Here is a 23392-nt window from a genome sequence, read left to right as displayed (position 1 = left end):
TTGAGAGAATAACATTGAAACATATACATTAGCACATGTAAAATAGGTAGCTAGTGGGAAGTTGCTATATAAAAAAGGGAGCTCAACCCAGTGCTCTGTGACAACTCAGAGGGATGGGATGGCATGAGGGGTGAGAAAGAGGTTCAAGAGAGAGGGGACATATATATACTTATGGCTGATTCATATTGTTGGATTGCAGAAGCCAACACAATAGTGTAAAGCAATTATCCTCCAAAATAAAGGTGAAGTAAAGATATCTTCAGATAGATAAAATGTGAGAATCTGTCACCAGAATATGTGCACTACATATAATACTAAAGGACCTTTCTTTGGAAAGAAAAAATTTCCAAGAGAAACATGGATTTGCAAGAAACAAGCAAGAGCAAAATAACACAATATGTAGGTAAATATTGATGATCAATAATTGAAAATTGGTACAAAATAATATCACTAATGTGATATTTAAAATACAGACAAAATTAAAATGTATGACAGTGATAATTCAAATGTCACAAGGGGCAGTGGATATTATTAACAAATGTTAAGAATGTAATATTACTAGGTATGTGGTAAAAGCAATGATTTGTATTAAATTGTATTGAACAAAGTGTGCATATTTTTATTTCAAAGGTATCCACTTTGAGTAGTAGAATAAACAATGAGCAAAGTAATATAGATAAAATTAAGTAATTAATATAAAAGGAGGCAGTAGGGACTTCCCTGGAGGCCCAGTGCCTAAGACTCTGTGCTCCTAACGCAGGGGGCCCCAGGTTCAATCAATGGTCAGGGAAGTATATACCACAACACATGCTGGAACTAAGACTTTGCATGCCACAACTAAGATCTGGTGCAGACAAATAAATAAATATGTATTTTAAAAAGGAGGAAGTTAATGATAGAAAGATATAAAACAGTTTGGATACATGGAAGATTGTAGTAAGAGAATATATTAAACTTAGTGACTACTTTGGGCTTCCCTGGTAGTTCAGCTGTTAAAGAATCTGACTGCAAGCCAGGAGACCTGGGTTCAATCCCTGGATTGGGAAGATACACTGGAGAAGAGAATATCTACCCACTCCAGTATTCTGGCCTGGAGAATTCCATGAACTGTATATGTCCATGGGGTCACAAACAGTGACTTTCACTTTCACATGACTATTTTAATGTGCTGTATTTTCCTGTAAAAGGCTTATTTTGGAAAATCAGATTAAAATGCAGTTGATGCTTGAACAACACTTGTTTAAACTGCAGGGGTCCATGTACAATACTACCCAATCCATGATTTATTGAAACAATGGATTCAGAACTGTGGCTACAAGGGCTGATTATGGTACTTGATACCGTGACTTTTTTAAACTACAGCAACAAATCCTCGAACCAATCCCTCACAGATATGAAAGGATGACTGAAATAATTACATGCTGTTTACAAGAGAGCCATTTTAAAGAACACAGAGAGTTTAGAAGTAAAATAATCAATAAATATATATTTTATAAAAACTAACCAAAAGAAAGTTGGTGTATGTTAAGGCTTTGTTAAATTAACTTTTGCTAATGGAGCACAAGGTAATGGAGAGCCACAGTTCAAAAACAGACAATGGGAGAAATCTAAATAAATAAGTTTATTCTTTAAAATTCTTCCAGTTCCTAGAGGAAATACATAGCAAACCTAGAGGGGCCATGTGAGATTAGGGCAGAGTATAGGTAAAGATATAGGCAAAACCTAGGGCACATGCCTTCTTTAGGGTCAGTGGGAGAAGTGCTTTGGGATGCCCAGGCTAGATCTTCATTGGTCAATTCAAACCAAAACAGTAGGGTTTTAATAATCCCTACAGAGTTCTTATGTAAGGGGTGCATAGGAAATACAGGCACTGGGATGCAAGCGAATATATTGATCATAATATTTGTGGTGGAAGCTGTATCAGGGACTTACATTTGCTTGTGACTCTGTGGGCCGAAATTAAGGTATATTCTTCCACAAGTATTTAGTGTCAATTTAAGATCATTGTAGGCCACTTAACCAAATAAAACTAATGCCAGGCAACAATACAATAGATTTAGTTCAGTTCAGCTCAGTTGCTCAGTCGCGTCCAACTTATGTGACCCCATGGACTGCAGCAGGCCAGGCTTCTCTGTCCATCACCAACTTCCAGAGCTGACTCAAACTCATATCCAATGAATCAGTGATGCCATCCTACCATCTAATCCTCTGTCATCCCCTTCTCCTGTCTTCACTCTTTACCATCATCAAGGTCTTTTCCAATGAGTCGGTTCTTTGCATCATGAGACCAAAGTATTGGAGCTTCAGCTTCAGCATCAGTCCTTCCAATAAATATCCAAGACTGATTTCCTTCACTATTAACTGGTTTGATGTCCTTGTGGTACAAGGGTCTCTTAAGAGTCTTGTCCAACACCACAGTTCAAAATCATCAATTCTTTGGAGCTCAGGTTTCTTTATGGCCCAACTCTCTTACCCATACAAGACTACTGGGAAAACCATAGCTTAACTATATGGACGTTTGTTGGTAAAGTTTCTGCCTTTTAATATGCTGTCTAGGTTTGTCATAGCTTCCAAAGAGAATGCATCTTTTAATTCCATGGCTGCAGTTACCTTCTGCAGTGATTTTGGAGCCCAAGAAAATAGTCTCACACTGTATCTATTGTTTCCCCATCTATTTTCCATGAAGTGATGGGAGCAGATGTCATGATCTTAGTTTTTTGCATGCTGAATTTTAATCCAGATTTTTCACTCTCCTCTTTCACTTTTATCAAGAGACTCTTTAGTTTCTCTTAATTTCTGCCATAAGGGTGGTATCATCTGCATATCTGAGGTTATTGATATTTCTCCTGGCAATCATGATTCCAGCTTATGCTTCATTCAGTCCAGCATTTTGCATCATGTTCTCTGTATATAAATTAATTAAACAAAGTGACAATATACAACCTTAACATACTCCTTTCCCAATTTGGAACCTGTCCATTGTTCCATGTCTGGTTCTAACTGTTGCTTCTTGATCTGCATACAGACTTCTCAAGAGGCAGGTAAGGTCATCTGCTATTCCCATCTCTTTAAGAATTTTTCATAGTTTGTTGTGATCCACAGAGTCAAAGGCTTTAGCGTAGTCAATGAAGCAGAAGTAGATGTTATTTCTGGGAATTATCTTGCTTTTTCTACGATCCAATGGATGTTGGCAACTTGCTCTCTGGTTCTCCTGCCTTTTCTAAATCCAGTTTGAACATATGAATATTTTCGGTTCATGTACTGTTGAAGCCTAGCTTGGAGAATTTTGAGCATTACTAGCATGTGAGTTGAGTGCAATTGTGTGGTAGGTAGTGTCAACACTCTTTGGCATTTCCTTTCTTTGGGATTGGAATGAAAGTTAGCCTTTTCCAGTACTGTGGCCACTGCTAAGTTTTCCAAATTTCCTGGCATATTGAGTGCAGCACTATCACAGCATCATCTCTTAGGATTTGAAATAGCACAGCTTAATTTACATCACCTCTACTAGCTTTGTTCATCATGATGGTTCCTAAAGCCTACTTGACTTCACACTCAAGGATGTATGGCTCTAGGTGAGTGATCATACCATCATGGTTATCTGGGTCATGAAGATCTTTTTTGTATAGTTCTTCTGTGTTTTCTGGCCACCTCTTCTTAATATCTTCTGCTACTGTTAGGTCCATACTGTTTCTGTTCTTTACTGTGCCCATCTTTGCATGAAATATTCCCTTGGTATCTCTTTCTTGAAGAGATTTCTAGTCTTTCCCATTCTATTGTTTTCCTCTATTTCTTTGCATTGATCACTGAGGAAGATTTTCTTATCTTTCCTTGCTATTCCTTGGATTTCTGCATTCGGATGGGCATATCTTTCCTTATCTCCTTTGACTTCCACTTCTCTTCTTTTCTATCTATTTGTAAGCCCTTCTCAAACAACCATTTTGCCTTTATGCATTTCTTTTCCTCAGGACTGTTTTGATCACTGCCTCCTGTACAGTGTTATGAACCTTCATCCATAGTTATTTGGACACTCTATCTATCAGATCTAACCCCTTGAATCTATTTGTCACTTCTACTATATCATTGTAAGGGATTTTTTAGGTCATACCTGAATGGTTTAGTGGTTTTCTCTACTTTCTTCAATTTAATTCTGAGTTTTGCAATAAGGAGTTCATGATCTGAGTCACAGTCAGCTCCTGGTCTTGTTTTTGCTGACTGTATAGAGCTTCTCCATCTTTGGCTACAAATAATATAATCAATCTGGTTTGAGTATTGACAATCTGGTGATGTCCATGTGTAGAGTCATCTCTTGTGTTGTTGGGAAGTCTGTTGTGAATGGTCTAGGCTCACAGCAGATTTCCCGACCTGAGGATCTGGCAAAGGGACTGAGAAGCCCCAGGGTATGATTTGGAAGCCCAGTGGGATGTATAACAGAATTTTCACAGGACAGGGGGAACAAACTGTTGGAGGGCACAAACAAAACCTTGTGCACACCAGGACCCAGGAGAAAGGAGAAGTGACACCACAGGAGACTGAGCCAGACTTGCCTGTGAGTGTCCAGGCATCTCCAGTGGAGGCGTGGGTCGAGAGTGGCCTTCTGTTGTGTCATGGGCATTGAATGCAGAAGTCCTGGCATAGCCCTTTTGAAGGAGGTCGCTATTACTGCCATTACTCCTACCAACATTTGGTCTCAGGGCAAACTACAAGGAAGGAACACAGCCCCACCCATCAACAGAAAATTGGATTAAAGATTTACTGAGCATGGCCTTGCCCATCAGAGCAAGACCCAGCCAGTCCCTCCCATCAGGAAACTTCCATAGCCTCTTATCTTTATCCATCAGAGGGCAGACAGAATGAAAATTACAATCACAGAACACTAACCAAACTGATAGCTTGAATCACAGCCTTGTCTTACTCACTGAAACTATGAGCCATATCTTGTAGGGCCTTCCAAGATGAATGGGTCAAAATGAAGAGTTCTGACAAAATGTGGTCCACTGGAGAAGGGAATGGTAAACCACTTTAGTATTATTGCCTTGAGAACCCCATAAACAGTATTAAAAGGCAAAAAGATATGACACTGAAACATTAACTCCCCAGGTCTGTAAGTACCCAGTATGCTACTGGAGAAGAGTTAAGAAATAACTCCAGAAAGAATGAAGAGGCTAAGCCAAAGCAAAACAAATGCCCAGTTGTGGATGCGACTGGTGGTGGAAGTAAAATTCGAAGTTGTAACAAACAATATTACATAGGAACCTGGAATGTTAGGTCGACAAATCAAGGTAAATTAGAAGTGGTCAAACAGGAGTAGCCAAGAGTAAACATTGACATTTTAGGAATCAGTGAACTAAAATGGATGGAAATGGGTGAATTTAATTCATATGACCATTATATCTACTACTGTGGGCAAGAATCTCTTAGAAGAAATGGAGTAGCCCTCATAGTCAACAAAATAGTCCAAAAGGCAGTACTTGGCTGCAATCTCAAAAAAAGTACAGAATGATCTAGGTTACTTCCAAGGCAAACCATTCAATATCACAGCAAACCCAAGTCTATGCCCCAGCCACTAATGCCAAAGAAGTTGAAGTTGAATGGCTCTATGAAGACTTATAAGACCTTTACGAACTAACACCAAACAAACAAAAAAAGATGTCCCTTTCATTACAGGGGACAGGAATGAAAAAGTAGGAAGTCAAGAGATACCTGGAGTAACAGGAAAGTTTGGCCTTGGAGTAAAAATGAAGCAGGGCAAAGACTTTAGCCAAAAGAACAGACTGGTCATAACACCCTCTTCGAACAACACAGGAGAATGCTCTACACATGAACATCACCACACGGTCAATACCATAGATTAGCTTAGCTAAATTTGCAACAGCATAGCTATACTATATCAGAAAATTACATTTTAACACAAGAACACTTCGTCTTCTAGGAAGATATCACAATTCTAAACCTATATGCATGCAATAACTTAGCTTCATAATATAAGGCAAATGGTTGGAAATAATAGAAGTGCATGAATGCACAATGTGAATGAGAAACATTAAGTGTTCTCTCTTAATAGCTGATAGAGAAAAAAACAGTAATGATGTAAAAAATCTTAAAGATTTAACCTTATAACCTAAAACAAGTAGACATATGTAAAATAGTGCATTCAACAATGAAAAAAATATACATTCTTTTTAAGTGCATATGGAACATTTTTCAACATTAAACATGGGCTTTGTTATAAAGGATGCTTCAAAAGTTTAAAAGACTTAAAAGCACTCAGTGTATACTTTGATCTGGACTTTTCCAGTGGCTCAGCAGGAAAGAATCTGCATGCAGTGTGGGAGCCATAGAAGACACAGGTTAGATCTTTGGGTAGGGAAGATCCCCTGGAGCAGGGCACAGCAACCCACACTAATATTTTTGCCTGGGGAATCCCATGGACAGAGGATGTTGATGAGCTACAGTCCATAGAACTGCAAAGAGTCGGACATGACTGAAGCAACTTAGCATGCATGCATGCACATATTTTGATCTGCTAGAAATAAACTAGAAATTGATACAGAAAGATAAACAGAAAGTCTTCAAGCACTTAGAAATTACACAATACACATGTAAGCAAGTCAAGGAATAAATAACAATTACAAAAAAATTTAATGAATGCTAATGAATAGATGGCATTTCAAAGAGCTAAAGCAGTACTTAGATAAAAATGTAGAATCTTAAATGCAGATATCAAAATATTAGCATGCCTGGAAATCCATTATATAAACTTCCACCCAAAAGAGATAGGAAGAATACTTATCCAACGGAAGGTAGAAGGAAATAATAAAAGAACACGTATCAGTGGGAAAAAAAATCAAATAATGAAAAGTAAAAATCAAAAAAGCCAAAATAAATTATACCAAAGGTTAATAAAATTAATAAGCTCCTAGAAAATGGACAAAGGAGGAAAAAGAGGCAATATAACTAACTAGTAACAGAAATTAATGAAAAAGTTGGAATTATTAATACTAATAATCCTGTAGGTATTAAAGACATAGTAAAAATGATCAATGCAAAGAAATAGAGGAAAACAAAGGAACGGGAAAGATTAGAGATCTCTTCAAGAAAATTAGAGATACCAAGGGAGTATTTCATGCAAAGATTGGCTCGATAAAGGACAGAAATGGTATGGACCTAACAGAAGCAGAAGATATTAAGAAGAGATGGCAAGAATACACAGAACTGTATAAAAAAGATCTTCATGACCCAGATAATCACGATGGTGTGATCACTGATCTAGAGCCAGACATCCTGGAATGTGAAGTCAAGTGGGCCTTAGAAAGCATCACTACGAACAAAGCTAGTGGAAGTGATGGAATTCCAGTTGTGCTGTTTCAAATCCTGAAAGATGATGCTGTGAAAGTGCTGCACTCAATATGCCAGCAAATTTGGAAAACTCAGCAGTGGCCACAGGACGGGAAAAGGTCAGTTTTCATTCCAATCCCAAAGAAAGGCAATGCCAAAGAATGCTCAAACTACCACACAATTGTACTCATCTCACACGCTAGTAAAGTAATGCTCAAAATTCTCCAAGCCAGGCTTCAGCAATATGTAAACCATGAACTTCTAGATGCTCAAGCTGGTTTTAGAAAAGGCAGAGGAACCAGAAATCAAATTGCCAACCTCTGCTGGATCATGGAAAAAGCAAGAGAGTTCCAGAAAAACATCTACTTCTGCTTTATTGACTATGCCAAAGCCTTTGACTGTGTGGATCACATAAACTGTTGAAAATTCTGAAAGAGATGGGACTACCAGACCACCTACCTGCCTCTTGAGAAACCTATCTGCAGGTCATGAAGCAACAGTTAAAATTGGACATGGAACAACAGACTGGTTCCAAATAGGAAAAGGAGTACATCAAGGCTGTATATTGTCACCCTGCTTATCATGAGAAACACTGGGCTGGAAGAATCACAAGCTTGAATCAAGATTGCCAGGAGAAATATCAATAACCTCAGATATGCAGATGACATCACCCTTATGGCAGAATGTGAAGAGGAACTAAAAAGCCTCTTGATGAACGTGAAAGAGCAGAGTGAAAAAGTTGGCTTTAAGCTCAACATTCAGAAAACGAAGATCATGACATCTGGTCCCATCACTTCATAGGAAATAGATGGGGAAACAGTGTCAGACTTTGTTTATGGGGTTCCAAAATCACTGCAGATGATGACTGCAGCCATGAAATTAAAAGACGCTTACTCCTTGGAAGGAAATTTATGACCAACCTAGATAGCATATTGAAAACCAGAGACGTTACTTTGCCAACAATGGTCCGTCTAGTCAAGGCTATGTTTTTTCCAGTGGTCATATATGGATGTGAGAGTTGGACTCTGAAGAAAGCTGAGTACCAAAGAATTGATGCTTTTGAACTGTGGTGTTGGAGAAGACTCTTGAGAGTCCCTTGGACTGCAAGGAGATCCAACCAGTCCATTCTGAAGGAGATCAGTTCCAGGTGTTCTTTGGAAGGAATAATGCTAAAGCTGAAACTCCAGTACTTTGGCCACCTCATGCAAAGAGTTGACTCATTGGAAAAAATTCTGATGCTGGGAGGGATTGGGGGCAGGAGAAGAAGGGGACAACAGAGGATGAGATGGCTGGATGGCATCACCGACGTGAGGGACATGAGTTTGAGTGAACTCTGGGAGATCTTGATGGATATGGAGGCCTGGCATGCTGTGATTCATGGGGTCGCAGAGAATTGGACATGACTGAGCGACTGAATTGGACTGTGCTGAACTGAAAGTTGACATTATAAATACAGCAGGCAAATACATTTGAAAAATAACAGATAGGCTCATTAGAAAAATAAACTTTAAAATCAATCAAAAAAGAAATAGAAAATGTTAATTCCATATCCATTGTAAACATATTATTTAAAAACTTCTGTAAACAAAAAATAAGTTAATCAAAGATTTCAGTTTGTTCACCTTTAAGTTCTTCCAAATATTTAAGAAAAAATAGCCATAGAAGTAAAAATAACATATAAAATAACTTATAAAAAGAACAATAAATCACAAAAAGCAGAATTTATTTCTTAACATTTAAATGTCATTCAACATAATGTACCTTGTTAACAAGATAAAGATTAAAACATATAGTCAATTCAACAGGTGCAGAAAATAAAACTGCAACTATTTCAAAGGTTGGAAATTTGAAAAAAAAAAATCATATGACTTCATAGGAAGCACGTAAGCCTAGCCAAAAAAAAAAAAAAAAAAAGTCTATCACATAAAAGGGATAGAAGCACAAGGAATATCAGGGGCCCAAGAGATTTCCAGTAGCAGTTCATTGTGGTCTTTTCTTAGTCATATAGGATGTTCCATTTCGAGATTATAAACCACCAAGAGATATGTGAGGAATCTTTATGTCAAGAGAACTTGAACAAATGTTTCAAACAGAATATTTTATAGCCAATGGTCAAAGAGCCAACAGAGTGTGTGACTAGCTAAACTAGGTTTAAATTATAAAGCTGTACTTTCCCAAACAATGTAAACAAGCTGTTCCTGGTTATCACTAGGGATGTTTCAAACTTTAAATAAAATATTGTGCATTTATAGCTAGCCCATATGAGACCTATTTTGGTCCAGAGACAATAAACGCCAGGCTTCCAGGGATTAATACTTCTATTCAACATTGTATGTGAAGCCCTAGTAATGACATAAGTGTACAAAGATGGAAGAAGGGGAAATTAGAATAAAAAATATTAAAATATAATTTCCTGAAGAAATCACAACTTAAACAGAGAATAAATTGTTCTATTAAAAAATCATGTGGATTAATAAGTAAATTTAGAAGATCACTAGATATAAGATGAATGTTAAAAAGTGAATTATGCTACTGCTGCTGCTGCTGCTAAGTTGCTTCAGTCGTGTCCGACTCTGTGCGACCCCATAGACAGCAGCCCACCAGGCTCCCCCATTCCTGGGATTCTCCATGAAAGAATACTGGAGTGGGTTGCCATTTCCTTCTCCAATGCATGAAAGTGAAAAGTGAAAGTGACGTCGCTCAGTCGTGTCCAACTCTTAGAGACCCCATGGACTACAACCTACCAAGCTCCTCCATCCATGTGACTTTCCAGGCAAGAGTACTGGAGTCGGGTGCCACTGCCTTCTCCAGAATTATGCTACTAAACACCATCAGAAATAAATTAAAATCTATGATTTATAACAGCAAATCTCATCAGATATCTATAAATGAAGGCATAAAACATATGCCAGTCTCTTATTCAAAACATTAAAAGTACTGAGGGAAATTTAAAGATAAATAAATAGACATATCATGCTCACGGATGTAGTATGTTGATTCTCCCAAAATTGATCAGTAGATTTAATGAAATTCCAATTAAATTCCCACAAGGTTACTTATGAAAATCAAAGAGAGGATCCTAAATCCATATAAAAATGATAAAGGCCAAGATTAAGCAATGCAATCTTGAAATAATAACAAAAAAAGGATGACTTACACTAAACGATATCAAATTTTCTTATAAAGCTCTAAGAAACTACAGATTTTTTCAAAAATAGAGTTTAGTTTTGGAAGCCCTCAGTTCAGGTCAGTTCAGTCGCTCAGTCGTGTCCGACTCTTTGCGACCCCATGAACTGCAGCACGCCAGGCCTCCTTGTCCATCACCAACTCCCGGAGTCCACTCACACTCACAACCATCAGTGATGCCATTCAGCCATCTCATCCTCTGTCGTCCCCTTCTCCTCCTGCCCCCAATCCCTCCCAGCATCAAGAGTCTTTTCCAAAGAGTCAACTCTTCGCATGAGGTGGCCAAAGTACTGGAGTTTCAGCTTTAGCATCATTCCTTCCAATGAACACCCAGGGCTGATCTCCTTTAGAATGGACCGTTTGAATCTCCTTGCAGTCCAAGGGACTCTCAAGAGTCTTCTCCACCACCACAGTTCAAAAGCATCAATTCTTTGGTGCTCAGGTTTCTTCACAGTCCAACTCTCACATCCATACATGACTACTGGAAAAACCATAGCCTTGACTAGACGGACCTTTGTTGGCAAAGTAATGTCTCTGCTTTTGAATATGCTATCTAGGTTGCTCATAACTTTCCTTCCAAAGAGTAAGCGTCTTTTATTTTCATGGCTTCAGTCACCATCTGCAGTGATTTTGGAGCCCTCCAAAATAAAGTCTGACACTGTTTCCACTGTTTCCCCATCTATTTCCCATGAAGTGATGGGACCAGATGCCATGATCTTCGTTTTCTGAATGTTGAGCTTTAAGCCAACTTTTTCACTCTTCACTTTCACTTTGATCAAGGGGCTTTTTAGTTCCTCTTCACTTTATGCCATAAGGGTGGTATCATCTGCATATCTGACATTATTAATATTTCTCCTGGCAATCTTGATTCAAGCTTATGCTTCTTCCAACCCAGTTTTTCTCATGATGTACTCTGTATATAATTTAAATAAGCAGGGTGACAATATACAGTCTTAACATACTCCTTTTCCTATTTGGAACCAGTCTGTTGTTCCATTTCCAATTCTAACTTTTGCTTCCTGACCTGTTAGGTTTATGCTTAAATCAAGCAGAATGTTTATAGAGTATCCTTGACATCTTACCTCTCACACACAGACACAGTCGTCTTCACCAACATCCTGCATCCCACTAGCACATTGTTACAGCCAATACACCTACATTGACATGTCATTATCACCCAAAATCCACAGTTTACACCTTAGTTCAGCCTTGGTGTTTTACACTCTATGGGTTTTGACAGCTGCATGCCTACATAGTTTCATTCAGTATAGTCTCACTACACTAAAAATCATCTGTGCTCCACTTACTCATCCTTCCCTTCCCCAACCCCCTGCCAATCACTCATATTTTTATTGTCTCCATACTTTTATCTTTTTCAGAATGCCATAGTTGGAATCATAGAGCATATAGCCTTTTCAGACTGGCTTTTTCACTTAGCAATAAACATTTGCTTCTTCCATGTCTTTTCACGGTTGATAGATCATTTATTTTTAGTGCTGAATAATGTTCTGCTCTCTGAATGTACCACAATTTATCCACTTGTTTATCCAGAACATCTTAGTTGCTTCTAGATTTTGACAATTGTGAACAAAACTGCCATAAACATATATTTACAGGTTTTGTGTGGTTATAAGTTTTCAATTCATTTGGGTGCATACGAAGAACTGTGATTGCTGGACTGTGTGGTAAGAGTATGTTTAGTTTTGTAAGAAATCGCCAAACTGTCTTCCAAAGTGTCTTTACCATTTTGCATTCCCACCAACAACGAATGAGGGTTCCTTGCCAGCATTTCGATTTGTCAGTGTTTTGGTTTTATATTATTTTAATATATATTTAGAGGTATCTCAATGTTCTTTTTTTTAAGAATTTTTTTAATTGATTTTTTGACTGTACCATGCATCTGATGTGACACTAGTTCCCCAAACAAGGATTGAACCCAGGCCCTCAGCAGTAAGAGAATGAAGTCCTAAGCCCTGGACTGCCAGGGAATTCGCTCAATGTTGTTTTAGTTTGCAATTCCCTGATGACATTTGATGTTCTTCATATTTTCATATGCTGAATATTTCCTTTGGTGAGGTATCTGTTCAGATACTTTGCCTTCTTTTTTAGTCAGGTTGTATCTTTTTTATTGTGGGCTTTAAGTGATATTTGTATTATTTTGAATGACAGTTGTTTATCCAATATGTCTTTTGTAAATATATTCTCCAAGCCTTTGGCTTGTCTTCTCATCCTGTTGACAAGATCTTACACAGAACAGAAATTTTCATTTTAATAGAGTCCAACTTTTAAATTTTTTTCTTTTATGAATTCTGTCTTTTGTGTCATATCTAAAAGTTATTGCCAAACCCAAGTGGTTTTCAAGCAGGAAGATCTAGCTACTGATACAAGGTAAGAATTCTCATCTCGCAGAAAAAGGCAAACAGAATAAAATGCTTACCATTTGTAGGAGGAGCCCACTTACCTTGGTCTATGGATTTGGATTTGCCAAAGCAGATTCAATACACAAAGTGCTCCTGGAACAACACTTTAATCAAAGAAAGGAGAAAAGATTCAACAAGATAAGCGTTTGTCATGTGCACTGGGTCCCTGTGGTCAGTGGTTCTCTCCTGATAGTTGATGCAGGGCTATGGATTGATGAAACCACTTGTCATGTAGGCAAAGATTCCACTCCTTCCCCATGGGGGGAAGATGTATTAATGAGGCTGGCCAGGGACTATATAATGCACACATATAAGCAGTACAAAGAAGTTCACTGCATACCTAACACAGGGAATGATTTCTCCTAATAAACAAGAAGCAGCCAAACTCTCTATTAAGAGGGAATGTCCGAGGCCCAGAATACTAAATGGGCAAACCTGGGGAGGGCAAAAATAGACAAATGGAACAGGATAGAGTTCAAAAATCATCTCACATATAGATTCACTTGATTTATAGCAAATATAACAGTGCAGTGCCTGAAGAAAGGGTGTTCTTTTTAATAAAAGAAGACTCAATCGATTGGAATAAAAGAATTTCAACCTCTACTTCATACCATGTACAAACATCAATTCTTAATGGATTGTTTAAATGTAAAAGGTATAATAATAAAGTGCTTATATGAAATAATAAAATTTATTCATGAACTGGAAGCTGACAAAGGCATTTAATAGGATAAAAAGTAGTAACTATAAATGGGAAAAAGGTGAATTGTACTACATTAAGTTAAGATCTTCTCTTTTATCTAAATTAGTATTAAGAAAATGAAAAGCCAAACGTAGACTGGAAGAATATAATTGCAATCCATATATTTGACAAAGGACCCATATCCATTATATATAAAGAACAATAATTCAATAATAAAATGATGGATACTCAATCAAAAATAAATACATAAAACCCACAATACTCAAATGGGGATTAAAAAAAAAGTTACTGTAAGACCACTATTCAACTGTATTAGTCTTTATAGAGTTAAAGCATAGAATATTACACTCATTAGAATTTCTGAGATGTAAAAAAAAGACAATATGAAGTCTTGATACTGATTCATATCAACTAAAATTATCACAGATGTTATTGGAGTATATATTTGTATACTCAGTTTGGAAAGCTGTTAGTATCTACTAAATTGAATGAATATTCCATGACCTTTCAATTCTACTCCTAGGTATCTACCCAATAAATTTATATATTAAGCCAAAGATATTTACAGTAATACTCACAGTAGCACTATTCTAATAACTTAAAACTAGATTTAACCCAAAATTTTATTAACAGTGAGATAAGAAAAGTAGATTGTAGTTTCTTAATCAAATGAAATTCAACACATTAACATTAAATAATGGTCTACAACTACACAAAATGATGAAGGACCACATAAGTTTAATGTTGGATAAAGAGATTATTTATTTCAGTGTGTGTGAATCATATCAAGTTCAAAAATAGGCAAAATTAATATATGCAGAGAGATCTCAGTATACTTGTTACCCTGTCAAGGCAGAAGACTAAGAAGGATAAGACAAAGTACTCATGTTACTAATGTTTCATTTTTGGTCTAGGTGGTGGTTACACAGAAGATTTTACATTTTGAAAATTCAACAAGCTAATACACTTATGTTTTGTTCACTTTTATAAGTGTATATTATATTGGGTTGTACAAAATTTCATTTGATTTTTCTGTAAGATGTCATGTAAAAATCTGAAAGAACTTTTTGGACAACCCAATACTTCTATTTAAAATTAGCAACAAAGGGGAAAAAATTAATATACAATAGATGCTAAAATAAAAAGCATAATTTTCCAAGTCCAGTTTTCAAGCTTTGAATTTCTTTTTATGAACAGTTAAACATGCATTTCAACTGAATGCTGATTATAATTAGCATTGTTAGTAATTCTGAACATTCACAATGTTCATACTATCTTTTTAAAAATGACTTCCATATTATCTTTTGGACATCAGGATAGTCTGATATTTTAATGTCATATGTTAAATTATAATGCATTATCCTGATATCAAACCCACATTATGAATAGGTAATTGTGTATATTGATGAAAATCTAAATACATGTATGTATATATATATTATATTGAAGGCAACCAGATATTAAGTGCTAGACTATTAAAGCAAAACTTATCTACTAAGCTATTTGAAAGATGTAGCTGTAAGCTATTCCATTAAGTTGAAAAATAGCATTTCATTGTAATTTCAAGTGCTGTAGTAATACCAAGTTTTATTGCTAACTTCATACCAAAGGTCTACAGGTTTCAACTATATCAGTAGACAGCCGAGTTACATTGTATAATTTCCTGAAAGCCTTCAGCTCAGAAAAGGCATTCTTCCAAGGAAGTCTTATCCAGATAATTTCATCTCCTCTATTTCATTAAGAAAACTAATGCCACTTGGTGTGTCTTTTTGGAGAAGTGTATATTTAGATCCACTTCCTATTTTTTGATTGGATTGTTTTCAATCCAGAATACATGACTCTATACATAGAGGCAGTGATCAAAACATCCCCAAGAAAAATAAAAACTAAGATCATGGTATCCTGCCCCATCACTTCATGACAAATAGATGGGGAAACAGTGAGAGACTAATTTGGGGGCTCCAAAATCACTGCATCTGGACACTGCAGCCATGAAATTAATAGACACTTGCTCCTTGGAAGAAAAGCTTTGACCATCCTAGATAGCATATGAAAAAGCAGAGACATTACTTTGCTGACAAAGGTCCACCTAGTCAAAGCTTTGGTTTTCCCATGAGTCATGTATGGATGTGAGAATTGGGCCATAAAAAAGCTAAGCACTGAAGAGTGGATACTTTTGAACTCGGGTGTTGGAGAAGACTATTGAGAATCCCTTGGACTGCAAGATCAAACCAGTCAATTGTAAAGGAAATCAGTCCTGAATATTGATTGGAAGGACTGATGCTGAAGCTCCAATATTTTGGCCACCTGATGTGAAGAATTGACTCCTTAGAAATGATGCTGATGCTGGGAAAGATGAAGGCAGGAGGAAAAGGGGACAGCAGAGGATGAGATGGTTGGCTGGAATTACTGACTTGATAGACATGAGTTTGCACAAGCTACAGGAGGTGGTGTTGGGCAGGGAAGCCTGGCGTGTTGCAGTTCATGGGGTCACACAGAGTTGGACATGATTGTGTAACTGAACTGACTGATACATAAAAATTTCTAAACTTGCTACCAGAAAACTGCTGCAGCTCATCAATGAATTTAGTAAAGTTGGAGGATACAAAATTAATGTGCAGAAACCCCTTCCATTTCTATACACTAACAATGAAAAATTAGAAAGAGAAATTAAGGAAGCAGTCCCATTTATCATCATATCAAAAAGAATAAAACACCTAGGAATAAATGTACCTATGGAGGCAAAAGATCTGTACTCGGAAAACCATCAGGCACTGATGAAATTAAACATGACGTAAACATATGGAAAGATATATCATGCCTTTTGATTGGAAGAATCAATATTTTCAAAAATGGCTGTACTATACAAGGCAATTTACAGATTCAGTATAATCACTATTATATTATCAATGGCATTTTTCTTAGAACTAGAATACAAATTCTAAATTTATATGGAAGTACCAAATATCCTGAGTAACCAAAGCAATCCTGAAAGATAAATAGAGCTGGAGAAATCAAGCTCTCTGACTTCCAACTGTATTAAAAACCTACAGTTATCAAAACGATAGGGTCCTGACAAAAGAAAACAGAAATATAGATCAATTGAACAGGATAGAAAGCCCAGAAACAAGCCCATGCACATATGGTCAATTAATCTACAACAAAGGAGGCAAGAATGTTCAATGGAGAAAAGACAATTTCTTCAATAAGTGGTGTAGGGAAAATTGGAAAACTATGTGGAAATTAATGAAACTAGAACATTCTCTAACATCATATACAAAAATAAACTTAAAGTGGATTAAACACCTATATGTAAGATAGCATAGTCTAAAACTCTTAGAGCAAAGCATAGACAGACCACTCTTTGAAATAAATTGCGTAGTATATTTTTGGATGCGTCTGCTAGAGTAATGAAAACAAAAATAAACAAATGGGACCTAATTAACCTTAAAAGCTTTGTACAGCAAAGGAAGCCATTGACATAACCAATATACAACCTAATGAATGGGAGAATATATTTGCGAATGATATGATGAAGAAGGAGTTACTATCCAAATTTTTTTTTTTTTAATTTTATTTTATTTTTAAACTTTACATAATTGTATTAGTTTTGCCATACAACAATTTCAAAAGAATACATTCATTTGTTTTAAGGGTAGGTGAAACTGAGAGAACAGCATAGAAACATATACATTACCATATGTAAAACAGATAGCTAGTGGAAAGTTTCTGTACAACACAGGGAGCTCAATACATCACTCTGTGAAAACCTAGAGAGGTGGGATGGGGAGGCAGGTGGGAATGAGATTCAAGAAGGTGGAGACATGTAAACTTACAGCTGATTTATGTTGTTGTATGGCAGAAGCCAACACAATATAGTAAAGCAATTATCCTCCAATTATAAATAAATTAAATGGATTAAATCCTCCAACCAAAAGACACAGACTGGCTGAATGGATACCAAAACAAGACCCATATATATGCTGTCTACAAGAAACTCACTTCAGACCTCAAGACACATATAGACTGAAAGTGAGAGGACGGAAAAATATATTTCATGCAAATGGGAAGCAAAAGAAATCTGGAGTAGTAATCCTCATATCAGACAAAATATACCTTAAAATAAAGAAGATTACAAGAGATAAAGAAGGACACTACATAATGATCAAGGGATCAATCCAAGAGGGAGACATAGAAATCGTAAATATCTATGCAACCAACATAGGAGCACCTCAATACATAAGACAAACACTAACAGACATAAAAGGGGAAATTGACAGTAACACAATAATAGTAGGAGACTTTAACATCCCACTCACACCAATGGACAGATCATCAAAACAGAAAATTAATAAGGAAACACAGTCTTAAATGATACATTAGATAAGGCGGATCTCATTGATATCTTCAGGACATTCCATCCAAATGCAGAAGAATGCATCCTCTTCTCAAGTGCACATAGAACATTCTCCAGAATAGATGACATCTTGGGTCAAAAATCAAACCTCAGTGAATTTAAGAAAACTGAAATCGTGTCAAGCATCTTCTTCGATCACAATGCTATGAGACTAGATATCAATTACAAGAAAAACACTGTAAAAAACACAAATACATAGAGATTAAGCAACAAGTTTCTAAATAACCAATAGGTTACTGAAGAAATCAAAAGGGAGATTAAAAAAAAATTCTAGAAACAAATGACAATGAAAACATGACAACTCAAAACCTATGGGATGCAGCAAAAGCACTACTAAGAGGGAAGTTTACAGCAATACAATCCTACCTCAAGAAACAAGAAAAACATAAAATAGACAGCCAAATTTTACACCAAAAGCAACTGGAAAAAGAAGAATAAAAAAATTAATAGAAGGAAAGAAATCATAAAGATCCAAGCAGAAATAAATGGAAAAGATATGAAAGAAACAGTAGTAAAAATTGATAAAATTAAAAGCTTGTTCTTTGAGAAGATAAACAAAATTGACATGCCCTTAGCCAGACTCATCAAGAAAAAAAAAAAAAAAAAAACAAGCAGAAGAATCAAATCAACAAAATTAGAAATGAAAAAGGATAGGTTACAAAAAAAAAAATATGGAGAAATGCAGAAGAAATGGACAGATTCTTAGAAAAGTTGAAGCTTCCAAGACTGAACCAGGAAAAAATAGAAATGATGAACAACCCAACTACAAGCACTGAACCTGAAGCTGTGATCAAAAATCTCCCAAGAAAACAAGAGCCCAGCACCAGTTGGCTTCAAAAGAGAATTATATCAAACAGTTAGAGAAGAGCTAATGCCTATTCTTCTAAAGCACTTTCAAAAAATTGCAGAGGAAGGAACACTTCCAAATTCATTTTATGAGGCCACCATCACCCTGATACCAAAACGAGGAAAAGATAACACAACAAAAAGAAAACTACACGCCAATATCACTGCTGAACATAGATGCAAAAATCCTCAACAAAATTTTAGCAAACAGAATTCAGCAACACATTGAAAAGCTCATACACCATGATCAAGTTGGGTTTATTCCAGGGATGCAAGGATTCTTCAATATATGGAAATCAATCAATGTGATACACCATATTAACACATTGAAAGATAAAAACCATATGATCATCTCAATAGATGCAGAAAAAGCCTTTGACAAAATTCAGCACCTATTTATGATTCAGTTCAGTTCAGTTCAGTCACTGAGTCGTGTTCGACTCTTTGCGACCTCATGAACTGCAGCACGCCAGGCCTCCCTGTCCATCACCAACTCCCGGAGTTCACTCAAACTCATGTCCATCGAGTTGGTGATGCCATCCAGCCATCTCATTCTCTGTCATCCCCTTCTCCTCCTGCCCCAATACCTCCCAGCATCAGAGTCTTTTCCAGTGAGTGAACTCTTCGCATGAGGTGGCCAAAGCGCTGGAGTTTCAGCTTTAGCATCATTCCTTCCAAAGAAATCCCAGGGCTGATCTCCTTTAGAATGGACTGGTTGGATCTCCTTGCAGTCCAAGGGACTCTCAAGAGTCTTCTTCAACACCACAGTTCAAAAGCATCAATTCTTCGGCACTCAGCCTTCTTCAGAGTCCAACTCTCACATCCATACATGACCACAGGAAAAACCATAGCCTTGACCAGATGAACCTTTGTTGGCAAAGTAATGTCTCTGCTTTTGAATATGGTATCTAGGTTGGTCATAACTTTCCTTCCAAAGAGTAAGTGTCTTTTAAATTCATGGCTGCAATCACCAATCTACCATGATTTTGGAGCCCCCAAAAATAAAGTCTGACACTGTTTCCACTGTTTCCCCATCTATTTCCCATGACGTGATGAGACCAGATGCCATGATCTTCGTTTTCTGAATGTTGAGCTTTAAGCCAATTTTTTCACTCTCCACTTTCACTTTCGTCAAGAGTCTTTTTAGTTCCTCTTCACTTTCTGCCATAAGAGTGGTGTCATCTGCATATCTAAGGTTGTTGATATTTATGATTAAAACTCTTCACAAAATGGACATAGAAGGAACCCATCTCAACATAGTAAAGGCCATATGTGATAAGCCTGCAGCAAACATTATTCTCAATGGTAAAATACTGAAAGCATTCCCCCTGAGATTAGGAACAAGACAAGGGTGTCCACTTTCACCACTATTATTCAACATAGTTCTGGAAGTCCTAGCTATAGCAATCAGAGAATAAAAAGAAATAAAAGGAATCTAGATCAGAAAAGAAGTAAAGCTCTCACTGTTTTCAGATGGCATGATACTGTACATAGCAAACCCTAAACATAGAATCAGAAAATGACTAGAGCTAATCAGTGAATTTAGCAAAGTTTCACGATACAAAATCAATATACAATCACTTGCATTTCTATATTCTAACAATGACAAATCAGAAAGAATAATTAAGGAATCAATCTCATTCACCATTGCAACACATAGAATTAAATACCTAGGAATAAACTTACCTAAGGAGACAAAAGAACTGTACACAGAAAATTATAAGACACTAATGAAAGAAATCAAAGACAACATAAACAGATGGAGAGATGTTCAATGTTGCTGGGTAGGAAGAATCAATATTGGGAAAATGACTATAGGACCAAATGCAATCTACAGATTTAACACAATCCCTACCAAATTACCAATGACATTTTTCACAGAACTAGAACAAAAAAAAATTCACAATTCATATGGAAGCACAAAAGACCCCAAATATTCAAAACACCCTTGAGAAAGAAGAATGGAGCTGGAGGAATCAACCTTCCTGACTTCAAATTATACTACAAAACTACAGTCATCAAGACAGTATGGTACTGGCACAAAAACAGAAATATAGACAAATGGAGCAATATGGAAAGCCCAGAAATAAACTCATGTACCTATGGGTAACTTATTGTTGATCAAAGAGGCAAGAATATACAATGGGGCAAAGACAGCCTCTTCAATAAATGATGCTCTGAAAACTGGACAGCTACATTTAAAAGAATGAAATTAGAACACTTCCTAATACCATACACAAAGGTAAACTCAAAATGGATTAACAACCTAAATGTAAGACCAGAAATCATAAAACTCTTAGAGGAAAACATAGGCAGAACACTTGATGACATAAATCAAAGCAAGATCCTCTATGACCCACCTCCTAGAGTAATGGAAGAAAAAACAAAAGTAAACAAAGGAACCTGAATAAACTTAAAAGCTCTTACATAGCAAAGCAAACTATAAGCAAGGTGAAAAGACAACCTTCAGAATAGGAGAAAATAATAGCAAATGAGGCAAGTGACAAAGGATTAATTTCCAAAATATACAAGCAGCTCATACAACTCAATACCAGAAAAACAAACAACTGAATCAAAAAGTGGGAAAAATACCTAAACAGATATTTCTCCAAAGAAGACATACAGATGGCTAACAAACACATGAAAAGATGCTCAACATTGCTCATTATTAGATAAATGCAAATCAAAGCTACAATGAGATATCACCTCACACCGGTTAGAATGGCCCTCAACAAAAAGTCTACAAACAATAAATGCTGGAAAGGGTGTGGAGAAAAGGCAACACTCTTGCACTGTTGGTGGGAATGTAAATTGATACAACCACTATGGAAGATGGTATGGAGATTCCTTAAAAAACTATAGATAAAACCACCATAGGACCCAGCAATCCCACTCCTAGATATATACCCTGAGGAAACCAAAATTGAAAGAAACACATGTATCCCATTGTTCATTGCAGCACTATTTACAATAGCTAGAACATGGAAGCAATCTAGATGTCCATCGACAGATGAATGGATAAAGAAGTTGTGGTGTATATACACAATGGAATATTGCTGCTGCTGCTGCTCCTGCTAAATCGCTTCAGTCATGTCTGACTCCATGCAACCCTATATACAACAGCCCACCAGGCTCCCCCATCCCTGGGATTCTTCAGGCAAGAATACTGGAGTGAGTTGCTGTATCCTTCTCCAATGCATGAAAGTGAAAAGTGAAAGTGAAGTCACTCAGTTGTGTCTGACTCTTAGCGACCCCATGGACTGCAGCCCATCAGGCTCCTCCATCCACGGGAGTTTCCAGGCAAGAGTACTGGAGTGGGTTGCCATTGCCTTCTCCGAATGGAATATTACTCAGCCATAAAAAGAAACATATTTGAGTCAGTTCTAATGAGGTGTATGAACCTAGAAACTATTATACAGAGTGAAGTGAGTCAGAGAAAGAAAGATAAATACCATATTCTAGCACATATATGTGGAATCTAGAAAAATGGTACTGAATAATTTAACTACAGGGCAACAATGGAGAAACACACATAGAGAATAGACTTACGGACATGGGGAAGAGGGAAGGGGAGAGTAAGCTGTATGGAAAGAGTAACATGGGAACTTACATTACCATATGTAAAATAGACAACCAATGGGAGTTTGCTGTTGCCTCAGGAAACTCAAACAGGGGCTCTGTATCAACCTAGAGGGGTGGGATGGGGAGGGAGATAAGAGGGAGTCTCAAAAGGGAGAGGGTATATGTATACTTATGGCTGATTCATGTTGAAGTTTGACAGAAAATGGCAAAATTCTGTAAAGCAATTATCCTTCAATAAAAAATAAGTAATTAAAAAAAAACTAAATAAATTATAAAAAAAAATTAAGAGTGGCCAGGATAGTCAAGTAGGAAGACTCTTATTTCACCCTTTCCCACTAGCATACTAACATTACAGCAATTTATAGAGCAAATACCTACTAGAATAACCAGTAGACTAGCAGAAAGGAACTTCTACAAGTAAAGATATAAGGAAGGAACCACAATAAGGTGGGTAGGAAAGTCAAAAACACAATATACTCAAGTCCCAGATCCCTAGGCAAGTGAGTCATAAACGGAGGATAAGCATAATTTCAGACATTCTCCCCAAGGAGTGAGGGGTACAAGCTACATAAAGGAGATTTTCATGCTACAAGTTTCTCCCACATCAGAGTCCTGAATCAGGAGAATGAGGCCCTAGAACAGTTGGTATTAAAGGCCAGTGGGGCTTGCATTCAGGGAGCTGAATGATTCATAGACCCCATCATTAAATGGTGTATGCAAAATCTCACACCCTGAGACCCAAGTCAGAAGTAGTAATTTGAATGCAGCCTGAGTCAGACTCACTTGCTGATCTTGGAGTGCCTCTAGGAGAGGCAGGAGGCAATTGGCACTCACCCTGGAGATATAGACACTGTTGCTGCTGCTAAGAAACTTCAGTCGTGTCCAACTCTGTGCGACCCCATA

The sequence above is a fragment of the Bos grunniens genome, chromosome X (genome assembly GCF_055505025.1).
Source record: "Bos grunniens cultivar Pamir isolate PY7600 chromosome X, Bosgru_T2T1.0, whole genome shotgun sequence".
Classification (NCBI taxonomy): domain Eukaryota; kingdom Metazoa; phylum Chordata; class Mammalia; order Artiodactyla; family Bovidae; genus Bos; species Bos grunniens.
The sequence above is the reverse complement of the archived record's forward strand: the minus strand, read 5'-3'. Positions refer to the sequence as shown.